The sequence below is a fragment of the Perca fluviatilis genome, chromosome 13 (assembly GCF_010015445.1).
Source record: "Perca fluviatilis chromosome 13, GENO_Pfluv_1.0, whole genome shotgun sequence".
In the NCBI taxonomy this organism is placed as follows: domain Eukaryota; kingdom Metazoa; phylum Chordata; class Actinopteri; order Perciformes; family Percidae; genus Perca; species Perca fluviatilis.
The window spans coordinates 1,836,156-1,845,735 of NC_053124.1; the positions used below are offsets into that span (position 1 = coordinate 1,836,156).

A 9,580-nucleotide genomic window follows, 5' to 3' on the forward strand; every position below is an offset into this window, starting at 1 on the left:
AGGTCATTTCACGGAGAGAGTGAGCATTTTTATTGGCTGTTCTTCCAAGGCAGATTCCTTGGAAGTTTATTGTTTGGGCATTTAAGGCCTTTATTTGATAGTACAGCTGAAGACATAAAAGGGGAGAGAGAGAGGGGATGACAGGCAGCTAAAGGCCGCAGGGCAGCTGCGTCAAGGACTGAGCCTCTGTGCGTTGTTAAGAATATCCAAAAGACGTGTTCGTTCTGATTTCTGGAGGAAGGAGAGAGGCTGGGGTCGAATTGAAAGGTTAAGCAAAAGGTTTAATAAAACAACACGGTGAAAACAGTCAAAACACAATCAAACATAAAACATAAAACACTGCCAGTAGCAGACTGCAAAACATGATTCCCCTTGTCGGGACACAGATTGCAGCCATGCGACATGACAAAACAAATGTTACACTGCAGCTGACAGCGGACTGAATCCATGATTCTCCTTGTGGAGTCACATAAAAACAGTCTTCATCAATGTCCTTTCTGTAGTGAAAGATGCAGACTTGTGATAAAAGTCTGAAATCCAGATTTTGACAGTTCCTTGTTCAATATTGTCCAATCTGAAAATTTGGACAAAATCTCAGACTAAATCGACAATATGAAGTTTGTACTAGAGCTGCTGTGTTTGTGTCTTCTGTTTGGAAACACGTTTTGTGATGAAGAAGGGTGTGCGCCTGGGAGCACCTACGGAGACAGAGTGTTACATAGATACATGGGTATGATTCCGGACAACACAGGACCAGATGGCATCGTCACCAAGGCCCTAGCAGCCTTGGGTGGGCTGTCTGGAGAATTGGCCCAAAACTCTGGAGTCAACAATCCTTTTGGTGACAGATCAGAGGGGAGCCCAGGGTCTCATTTACCGCTGGCCCAATTCTAATCACTCCCCTTGTTGGCGTTGGTGTCCTTTGCACGCCCTCTCAGAGACCTTTAGAGCAGCCACAGTTTCAGAAACAGGACAGCTCCTGTTTCTGAAACATGAAGATGGGCCGGCTGTGTGTGCTGCCTGCTCCAGCCTGTAGGAAAAAGCCATCCTTAGCTTTTTGGTGTGTCAGCAGGGACTCCAGTCTACCTGCTCTGTCAGAAAACCACCGCAGGAATTCAGCAGCAGTGATGCTCCATGCTCTCCGTCAGCGTCTGGTCAGACCAACTGGGTTCCTGTAGGCAGTCTGCTGGGCTGTTGTTGGAATGTGAACCAGGATCCTTGTGATGCCGTTCCACTGCAGCGCTGGTGTCCAGCCGCATCTTGTATGAATCTCTCCACCTGGACCTGGACCCCTTGAACAGATGACATCATCAGGCTGAATGACTTCATCAGCAGGAATCTGGAGGCTGCTTTCACCTGTGAATAAAATGGCTGTGACAAGCCGACACACTGCCTTGCAAAAAGTCATATTAGTGTTTTCATTTCCGGCAATGTCTAGGTGTGAAAACAATGAAGAAGAAAAAATTTGATAGTTTGTCCTTGATTTGTCCATCTCATAGAGGAGAAATGTTTCCTTTGTCATCTGTGTTTTCCAAAGTCCTTAAGACAATGGGCAAAAAGCTTTAGTCCATAACACAATAAATGATCCCAAAAAAATCATGAGTCCATTGTAAACATACAGTACAGAAACACCAAAAATAAAAACTCCACCATTTTCTTTCTCAATGGGGGAATGGGCTGATTCATCTTTTACTATTACTTCAAACATTTTTGACAAACTTGATCAGCAAATTGCGAATTTTTTTATTTTTTTTATTTTTTTTGAGCAAATCAATTTCTATATGTCACGTGTCATTCTTTTGTGCCACATTTAATACTCTGAGCAGAAGATTTGCATAGCACCCTGCGTGGCCACCACAGAGAAGCTTTCCAAATCCTCAGATCTCCCCCCATTTTTTATTTCTTTACAAACTAGGATAAAATAAATAAAAATAACAAACACATTTGAAAAGACACATCAGTGGAAAAGGCTACTGCCTTGACTCTATCAACCCTATGATTTCTCAGAGACATCATCAGAAACATGAAGAAGAATAAAAACCAACAAAACAAAAAATAGTGGAAGAAGATTAGCTACAGTAAGATCAGAATGCTTAAAAATACAATTAATTTATCTCCATGTGCCTGTTATTTATCATTTTTAGTGAAAAACAAACCAATTTTGAGACAAGATACACAAAAATGCCAAATATATCTACCAAATTATCCATTGAAAAACCCCCTAAGAATCTTAAATTCATTTTGGTCCAATTTTAGCTAATGTTAAATTGCTTAAAGTACCTCAAATTATTTTCCCCTTTTCAGAGAACCCCCTGGAATGCTCTGACTTGCAATGGGCTTCATCAGTCACTCAAACACAATCCTACTCAAAAGCAACAAACCAAAAAGTAAAAGAAAAAAGAATAAACAGAAGGATCAGAGTACAATGTATTAAAAATGTAGCAGAAGAAAAACAAACTCAAAATCCAGTAACCTACTTAGAATATAATGATTAATCCCTTATTTCAATTACAAAATATTCTGGCATGGGGGAACATATCAAATAGTTTAGAGAGAAGATTACAATGATTCAAGCATTCACTCAGGAAATCTGTCTGCATCTATTGCATTGAATGAGGTGTGAAACCCCCCTGTGTCTCCTAGACAGTCCTTCATTAACACAGGAGACAATACTCTAAGAGTTTGTTTGTTGGAATAACTGAAACTTAGTCAAGGAACAGAGAAATGGATTTAAAGTTAAACAAGACTAAAACTGTAAGGTATTCTCCATTTCTGTCCCTATAGAACATCACTAAACATGAACAAAAAATGTAATCAAATGAAACCAATCATTTCCAATATTCAACGTTTTAGCAGGCATCTTTGCCCCCTCGAAACACATTTTTAACTGCTTAGCACATTTTCATACATTCACTGAGAAACTCCATTCAAACTTTAAAATGTTCCACGTCTTTCATACCTTCAGGGTCGGCGCCCAACTCTTCAAAGACATTCATACAGATTAATCCATTTCTCACTGCTCCACCCTTTTCCACAAAAATCCAAACAGCCATCCAGTTAGCCTTTCAATCATACAGCATTCACAATGCAATCTATTCAGAAATTTCATTTCTCTAGTTTACCGTATTTTCCATAGTCTGACCCCTAGCTGGTTTTAGTAGACGCTCTGTTGTAATGATTTACCAACCAGATGGAGTCGCTGTTCGTTATACCACTCAGGAAATGGAATTTCCAATGCAAAACTCAACACAAACGAACATCCACAACCACACTGCTCCCACAACCTCAACATGTCCACAACCCCCACCGCTGAGCTGCTGCACGCTCTCAATTTAAACAAAACAATCTTACAATGAAGTTATAACCACACTGCGCTTTCAATTTCAACACATCTTATTTACAGTTTATCAAAACAAACAGCACGAGTCGCTGCCGCGGACTCAAATCCCAACACCACAATTCTATTTCTAAAAATATTTACAGTAGGCCTCTGTACATTTTCCTAAGTGTTTTCACACAATTCGACTATACCTATTTAATTGATTTTTCCTATTTCCATACTATGGGTCACGAGAAGAAAACTGAAGAGTCTTTCTATGGCGCTTTATCTCCACCGTCGCCGCGAGATCAGCATTACCAAGTCCTACTCTTCACAGTTGTTTACACTGGCTTTAAAAAAGTCTTAATGTTTTCTTCCGTGCCTTCACAGAAACAAATTTTCTGTCGCCGTCCCCCGGCCTTTCTATTTAAAATGTATTCACTGGTCTAAACCCGGTCGAGTTCAAATCGATCCTCTAATACTGCACGCGAATCAAACGCTGTAACCTAGTTAGTGCACTTTATATTTCAAATTTATCACAATCTCAAATCAGCCAAACTCAAATGGACTTCTAATAAAATACACGCGAAATCAAACGCTACCTCGGGTCTCCTGTCCCGGTCGGCTGTGCATTTTTCCATGGACCCTCTTTCAGGCTTTTTAAGCTTACAAACAATCAGCATACAAATCTCACACAACAACATAGCTCTACATTGTCTTTGACTTATAGCTTTCACCGTAGTTCTCAATTGGGCATTACTTTTTTAAATTACTTTTACAGATTTTAATAGACTTACAAGTTTGACGCTGCTGATCACTCCCACCTAAATCTTTCTAAATTAACTATTGCAGATTTTCGATAAAAACAGGTTCTGGCTCACCTTTCACTTTCGGGCCCTGTGAGAGAGATCAGCAGTCAGCACTCCAGTTTTTCAATTCGCCTTTTTTCCTTTCATCCTCCAAAAATCACGTCAGGGCTCACCAATTGTTAAGAATATACAAAAGACGTGTTCGTTCTGATTTCTGGAGGAAGGAGAGACTGGGTCGAATTGAAAGATTAAGCAAAAGGTTTAATAAAACAACACGATGAAAACAGTCAAAACACAATTAAACATAAAACACTGCCAGCAGCAGACTGCAAACATGATTCCCCTTGTGGGGACACAGATTGCAGCCATGCGACATGACAAAACAATACGCTGTAAATAGCGGACTTCAACTTGCTTCCCTTGCGGGGTCACAGATTGAAGTCTTGAATCTTTCTCCTGATCCCACATTTATTCCTGTGTCTCAGGATAAGGACACGCCTCTGAATTTCAGGTCACAGACTAAAGTTGTTTATCATGGAAGTGTTGATTCTACAGTAATGTGCATTTCCTTTGTTCTAATCACGTCTAGCTCAACAGGGGATGGCTCCCCCAAAAAGAGACAACAGTTACCTTTCCTGTGGGGACAATGAGTCTTCTACAGTATGCTAAATGGCAGACATGACCTGATTAATTCTTTAGAAGCTAGGTTTTGGGTGAGGCAGTCAAATGCTGATTAGTGTATTTGATTAGATCTACCTGCAAACTGCATATAACCAAAAGTACATTGTTTTCAAAACGTAAGCATAGTTTTAACTTTTTATAACCTAACAGCGTTGGGCGCACGCTCAACAAGGTGAGTTACAGTCGGTGAAAGTTCTGCTAACCTTAGCCAAAGGCTCACGGTTGCAGCTAAGGCTAAACTATTAGATAAGAGTCATCCATCTATTTACAGTACTGCACTGAATACACAGTGTTCACAGTGTGAAACCAGTCGGGAGAGCAGGTCTGCTGGGGTTAGCCTTTAGCCGAGCATGATCCTGGGGGGAGCATGAATGTGCTCAGTAAATGTCATGGCAATGACATGGCTCATTTTCAAGTGGACATTTTTTTGTTTTACAGGTACAAATCTTACCAAAGTGATTTTTAAATTAACTGCTGTATGCAAATAGGTTTAAAATGAAATCATTTGATTGGCTGCATGCAAATAATTTCTTTGTCTATTTGGAAAGAGAATTCCAACTGCTTTAATGCACAGTTGTGCCACCGTGAAACCAACAAATTTAAATATATTTCTTCGTTTTGGGTAGGAGAACACAGGACATTAAACCCACAAAGAAGTTGTGTATACATATATACATATGTAGCAAAAGAACTGACATATCATTTCAGTTGGACTTTAAATGATGGTGGCACTACAGGGAAGGTCAGTGGTCATTACAATCATTTGCATTCATCCTCTGGAGACCATGAATATGAACCATCCTGTCGGGCCTGTCGCTAACAGCCACTCTCACACTGAATGCTTGCTCTTGGGGGAATTACTGGAATTGTTGGGTCTTTGTAAATTATAGAGTGTGGTCTAGACCTACTCTATCTGTAAAGTGTCTTGAGATAACTCTTGTTATGATTTGATACTATAAATAAAATTGAATTGAAATTGAATTGAATTAATTGATTTTGCGTGAAGCCCCCTCTTTATCTCTTTTCCATCATAACTCCTCTCTCCTTTGGCCCACTATTAAATACAGTGTCAAGTCTAAATGATAAAAAGACATTTCAATCTTTGAATAAGGTTAAGAGGATTTCAAAAATATATGTGATGTTTATGTAACCACGTGAATATCTTCAAATATTCATAGTTTCCCTTCACCCTCGCTCTGTTCAGAGGATGAGGTGCAGTGTTCAAAATGACAGATACTAGAAAATACTCTCCGAAGTGCAGAACTTTTCCCAACACTGCAGATAAAGCTGCCCTTAGAAAAAAGAAAGCTGTGGAATCTATAATAATCTTCCAGAGGCAGATTTTCCAGCTCTGCACATATATAAAGGTCACCAGTGGTTTTACAAGTGGCGGTAAGGGCGTTCCTATGTTCCCTTGAATCGGCGGATCTGTCACTGAAGGCTTGTTTATGAGCGGTTTGTTCCCCTCTGCGCTCCTGTCTAACCACAGCGCTCATTTTAGCCGCCCATAAAAAAAGCAATCGCTCCGATTCATCACTGAATTAGTGGAACGCTGACGGTTCCCACCGAGCTGCTGTGTGATCGCTGATCCAGGTGCAGCCACGAGCTATTATTGTATTAACTGATTAGCAGAGACTGTCATGTTGGGCTGATTGGAATGATAGAGGTCTTACACTGTCCCGCTGACGGAACATCCACAGCTACAGTACAGCTAATGTGTCCCAGAGGCCATGCTCTTACCACACTACAGGCTCCATTCGCTCTGATTTGAAACTTTACCCCACCTGAATTTTGATAGCATTATGATCTCACAGGAATAAAATGCCGTGTCTGTTTTGAATTTGTTTTCACTGAACTAAGTGGTGTCGCCTCACAGCAGTGCTGTAACATATGCTGCCCACCGCTCCTGATAGGATGGGTTAAAATGTGGAGTCTGATTCTCACTACGTGACAATAAAATAATAAACTTTAAACTCGAGAAAAAACTTAAAGTGGTACTTTGGTAGTTTTCAACCTGGACCCTATTTTCCCACATTTTAGTGTCTGAGTAGTCTTGAGTTGCACCACACATATATTCTGGGATAGGAGAAAAAAATCATTCTGGCTTGTTTGCATTTCTTTAAACCAATCACAATCGTCACTAAGCTCCGGATGCAGCGATGGCGGCTCTGCAGAGTAGTCTCGGGAAGGAACTTGTTCTGGTGGAACATTTGCACCCGGTAAAAGAAAACGCCACATCCAATATTAAATGAAGTTAACTGTTGACACAATACAGTAACATGAGCTATTTAAATGAGCTGATACATGTTAAACCTTATTAGCTCTTACCAGTGTATCTCTGTGTCTACTTGGTCCACAGCAATCCCACCAATCAGTCCCAAAACGTGCCAGTTAGAGAGGAAATGCCCTAAACATATTCTTTTTGAATATTTACAATCATTCCCCGTAAAAAACAAGCAAGCCTGCCCTATTGAACAATCTTAATTTCCTTTAATAACTTGCCATTTTCAGCGTGTGGCTTGCTAGCTCGAAAGTTGTTGTCGTTTCCCTAAGCCAGCGGAGTTTGAGAACGGCAACACACAGAGAGAGCAAGGTGAGGGGACATCCACTTGATGTCAGGATTTATCCTGGAAATGAACTGCTGTTGATCCAGACCATAGACTGTTAATATGAATGGACAGAGCATGTGTGACGTCACCCATTGGTTTGTGGAGATCTGCTATGAGTCGTGGAGTTTGCTGTTACGGGCGCAGCCATCCTGGTTGGGATGTGACAATTTTAGATGAGAGGGAGGAGTGAGGGAGGAGCCCTTACACTCTACGTTATGTTACACACTTTCACTGGCAATCACATCATAGCCACGCCCTAAAACGCCCACTGCTTTATCGGCAATTTTAAAATCAACGATACCATAATTAAAAAAATGAACATCATTCTGTGTTGCAGAAGACTTAAAACTAGCGATTGAGACCATAAACTAATTATGAAAATGTTTACTGAGGTCATAAATCAAGAGAGAAGTGGGTCACTTTCTCATAGACTTCTACAGAAACCGACCTCCTTTTGCAACCGCACGTGTCGCCCCCTGCTGGAATTCAGAGAGAATGCAGCTTTAAGGCACTTCCGCATTTGCAGCACTTCGCTGAACCTGATGCTTTGTCCATTAATATTATACAGTCTATGATCCAGACCAGCCACTGACAGGCTCAGATTGTTGTTATAAGTGTCTGACTACATTATGGAATAGACCCTACAAAGAATTAAAGTAAGAGCTATTCATGCGTAAATAACGAGTTAACGCAAATTCCTTTTAACGCTATAACGCTATATGCAATAATGTTTTTAACGCACGAGAAATGTCTGACTACATTATGGGAAGGTGGAGAAGTTGCCGTTATCCTGCCATTCTTTGGTGTATAACTTACTGATGCCAGGTTAACACAGTAACTTACCTCTGCTCTGTCTGCAGCTCTCCACTCTTGGAACAACATTCTTCTTCAGGAAAATGTACCTTGGTATTGGGTTTCTTCTCGTCTTTGGCTGGCAGTAGTCATCACCGCTAAAGATGGTCCCTGCAGACCGAGGCGCAGTGTATGGACCGGAGTGTTAGGATCCATTTGGAGCTGGAGCACAACTAGCCTCAACTTCAGCCAACAATTTGGTGACTCTAATTAAACACATTGTCACATTCATGCGTTCATGCTTTTAAAAATCATATTCATTAAATCAAATATGTTATTCAAGCCCCTTAAAGCCATTGGGGGGAAAAAAGAAAATCTCCATTTCCTATACATGAATGTTTAATCATGTTTAGGTAGCTGAGCTGATACTGATTTTTGTTTCTGTGCTGTCTTTACAGCCAAACTCACTGGGCTGACATTGAGGAAAAACAGCCATTTAAAAGGAGTGTGTGTGCCGAGGACAGATACTGGTGCTCAGCGTGCTGCCTGTGTATAATATTGTGAAAGATCGTTCTTCTTTGCCCAGCATTTTTAGTACAGTTCTATCTCTCACCTCCAGCTCTGCCGAGGGGTGATAGCACCGCGGTGCGCTGTAATTTCCCTGCGTTTCCTCATCTTTATCTTCTCGGCTGGTTTGGCTCTGTATGAGCAGAGCATGTCCTACACACACCCCGGAGTGTAATCTCACATTGTGTAGCAGCTTCATTTAAATGAGGCCCTCCTCTGGGTCGTCACCCCACTCTCTGGCTCAAACACACCCCTACGAGGAGGGACTCAGGGCTGCAACCTACTCTGGCCCTTAGCACAGCACACACACACACACACACACACACACACACAGACAGTGAAGGGAATGTAGCATCTGTATTCTAAATCATATTCTGTATTTGAATGTTCTGAAACTGATTTTAATGCACCACAACACAGTTAAATATGCTACATTCAGGGACATAGGAAAAGCAAAGAAGAACAGATCATCCTGGTACATCCTGTAAACAATGTGACGTGCATAAAGTGGAACCACTCTCTGACAGATGGCTTGGATTGGGAAATGAAATGGAGGGAGTTGCATTGGTTGAATAAGTGCAGCGATTCTCAAACGTTTTACATCACTTACCACTTCAGAAAATTTTAGGCTTTCTAAAACTTCCTCTTTCCCGCGTCTCTGACTGAATCTAAATTTGAGGTAACTTGTGTCATTTGCTGAGGTGCTGTGGAGACTAGCACTTGCGCTAGTCCACTTTAGTTTCAACAGGGCTGCTCGAAACATTCTCTTCCTCATATGCGCATCTCTTCCTAATAGGTCCTGT

The 9,580-nt window shown here is 41.1% G+C and overlaps 1 long non-coding RNA gene across 1 annotated transcript; it reads right to left on the reverse strand.

Moving 5' to 3' along the window:
- Positions 1 to 255: 255 nt before the first annotated feature.
- On the reverse strand, positions 256 to 8,994 carry LOC120570762. The gene is made up of 3 exons (XR_005641117.1): positions 8,824 to 8,994; positions 8,262 to 8,381; positions 256 to 1,292 (listed from the first exon to the last, which is right to left on the reverse strand). It is a non-coding gene; the product is annotated as an uncharacterized LOC120570762 (long non-coding RNA).
- Between the last annotated feature and the right edge of the window lie 586 nt (positions 8,995 to 9,580).